General features: G+C 34.8%; 1 pseudogene across 1 annotated transcript; it reads left to right on the top strand.

Moving 5' to 3' along the window:
• Window positions 1-445: 445 nt before the first annotated feature.
• LOC309869853 (olfactory receptor 6C3-like) lies at window positions 446-1,416 on the top strand (annotated as a pseudogene). The gene has a single exon. The product of its transcript is annotated as an olfactory receptor 6C3-like (transcript).
• Window positions 1,417-3,240: the final 1,824 nt, after the last annotated feature.

The following is a 3,240-nucleotide window of genomic DNA, read 5'->3' as shown; positions in this document are numbered from 1 at the left end:
CCCTGTATTTAGATTATCCATAATCCAGACTAGTTTTTATAATATTGAGGACAAGAAAATATCAATTAGAATATTTTCATGTTTTTTTAATAAAAGGAGCTAAATATTTTCAAGAATAATTAGAATATTATTTTTAAAAACATCAAAATAAGTAGCTTCTACTTAAATGTTAGCATAAGATTTTTTTATCCATGGCTCATGACAGTGCATTTCCAACAAAAAGAAATCAGTATTTAACTTCAAATAATATGTATTACCTGAATGTGAGGCCCAGTAGAAATTGGAGAGTTGCTGAAGGAAAACATTTGTTTTGGGTTTCATAGATTATTCATCACTGTGGATATTTTTAAAATTCTGTACTCTAACTTCAATCATGTTTTAACTTTTTATGTTCTATAGGGGAACATACAGTTTCCGCTTTACAGGGGGGAAGAATGGTTCAGCAATGAAAAACCGCACAGTACCCACAGAATCCATTCTTCTAGGGCTATCAGATGACCCACAGCTGGAGACTATGTTTTTATCTTCTTAATTATTATATATATATATATATATATATATATATATATATATATATATATATAAGTATCACTAGTAATTTGACCATCATCACTCTCACCTTGGTTGACTCCTATCTTTAGACCCCCATGCATTTCTTCCTCAGGAACTTCTCTGTATTAGAAATATCCTTTACAACTGTCTGTATTCCTAGATTTCTGGGCACAATTATCACCAGAGTCAAGACGATCTCATTAATAATTGTACAGCTCAGTTGTTTTTCTTCATCTTCATGGGAATAACTGAGTTTTACCTTCTAACTGCCATGTCCTATGACCGCTATGTTGCCATCTGTAAACCCTTGCATTATACCACCATCATGAACAAAAGAGTCTGCATTTTACTTGTCTTCTGTGCTTGGCTAGCAGCATTCTTAAATATCTTCCCACTAGTTATTCTTTTTCTCCAGTTAGACTACTGTGACTCCAACGCTATTGATCACTGTGCTTGTGATTATTTTCCCCTCTTGAAATTATCTTGCTCAGACACATGCTCTTAAAAGTGATTGGTTTTTACTGTGCCATAGTGATTCTGCTTTTCACTTTGGCTTTAATAATTTTGTCCTACATGTTCATCATTAGAACAATTCTGAAACTGCCCTCTGCCAGTCAGAGAAAAAAGGCATTTTCTACATGTTCCTCACACATGATTGTCATTTCCATCTCTTATGGAAGCTGCATATTCATGTACGCCAACCCTTCTGCAAAAGACAAGACATCATTGATCAAAGGAGTGGCTATTCTGAATACTTCTGTCGCTCCTATGATGACTCCACTTATATATACCCTCAGGAACCAGCAAGTAAAGCAAGCCTTTAAAGACACTATCCAAAAGGTTATGCTTTTCTCCAGTAAATGAAAGTATAAGGAGTATTACAAGGATGATGTTCTTGTAAATACTATAATTCACACTTTCTCAAAACTCCCTTTTCTTTATTAGAGTTATGTATTTTCCCCGTTTTTCCACTCCCATATTAAACTACCAATCCTTGACCTCAATACATTTGAGGAACTGAATATTGTTTCAGAATTTTCTGTAAATTCTGGGTTCAATGCATTAAAACATCTGGGTTAATGATTGTGATTTTGATTGGTAGTGGTTTGCCTTTGAAGAGACACTGGGCATTTACTTTGATGGAAAGAGTGTCAGGATAGATGTGGATTTCTGAACTTTTCATTCTTTCTTTCTTCTAGTAATAGAAATGAATGTTATTAGAAAACTCTGATTCTCTTTGTCATTTCCATGAAATCAAGTAAACACAATCACCAGAGGACTGGGAATAAAATACAAATATGTACTTCAAAATATTAAAACATTAGAGACTCATACATTCTAAAAATATTTATACTGTTTATAATAATTATGATGCTAATAAGGAGGAAGAGAAAGGAGCTAGAAGAAGGTACAAGATAACATAAAAATTTTCAGCAGTTCCTACCTTCTAGAGCTATTGTTTTCTTTGTATTGACTCACTTAATCCTGCCAACAACTTTTTGGGGTGCTATTAATTACTAATGTCTCTTAGTCAGAGGTATTTTTCCTTAGGCAGATCAAATGCCTCCAAAAATTAAAAAATAGGTAAAGAGCAGACAATGTAAAAATACACCAGATGTATAAAATGGATGAAACTATGATAAACCACTGGAAGTTCACCTTTTTGGAGAACCGAGCTTTATTTGTGGCTTCTAGAACTGACTTTAGGGTTTTGGGGGGTACGGAAGAGAAAAAAATATCTACTGATAATATTCTACACACTCTACTCTGTATTAAGCAAATCACATGCAGTATTTATTTTACAAAACTTCTTAGAAAGTGAACATTATTACTTCCAGTTTATAGGTGAATGAACATGATGAAACTGAGGTTGAAAGTTCAATGTACAGAGACTGCAGCTTTCAGAACTGGCATTTCAATCACTTTCCTTTCATCTCAAAACCCAGACTAATTGGGTTACTTTCATCTTTACCCTGACGTTCATTTGTAATAGTTTAAGAATAAAAGCTCATGTTCATGGGGCACCGGAGTGGTTCAGTGGGTTAAAGCCTCTGCCTTTGGCTCAGGTCATGATCCCAGGTTCCTGGGGTCAGAGCCCTGCATCCTGCTCTCTGCTCAGAGGGAGCCTGCTTATCCCTCTCCCTCTGCCTGCCTCTGCCTACTTGTGATCTCTACGAAATAAATAAAATCTTAAAAAAAAAAAGAAAAAGCTCCTGTTCAATATTAGGATTGTTACATTAAAAAGACTTTGTAATGTTCAATGAGCTTATTCATGCTTTTCTTACTTATGGCAGGCTTTGGGGACACAGTGATGAAGAAGGAGGATTCTTGTTCTAACTTAGATTCAAGTGGGGAGAAAAACCAACATGAAATTAGAATTTAATTTGATCAATATAGCAACTTAAACATGAGAAGCCTATTGGCCAGGTAATGTTATCATCGTCAAAGAAAAATATCAGTTTTCCTGCCTTAGCACAATTAGTGTCAGTTTCTCAATAATTGCTTAACATTGATTCTTTTTAACCCTAAAGTCACATGCATAAGACAAACCTTGTCTGCTTTGGCTGTTACCTCAATTTTTGCCTATATTTTATTTCTCATTCATTACCACATATGTTTGAAAAAAAAGTCACATGGGGCACCTGGGTGGCTCAGTGGGTTAAAGCTTCTGCCTTTGGCTCAGGTCAT

This window comes from Mustela nivalis (genome assembly GCF_964662115.1).
Source record: "Mustela nivalis genome assembly, chromosome: 7".
Taxonomy (NCBI): domain Eukaryota; kingdom Metazoa; phylum Chordata; class Mammalia; order Carnivora; family Mustelidae; genus Mustela; species Mustela nivalis.
Note: the sequence above shows the minus strand (reverse complement) of the source record. Positions and strands in the feature narration are given on the sequence as shown.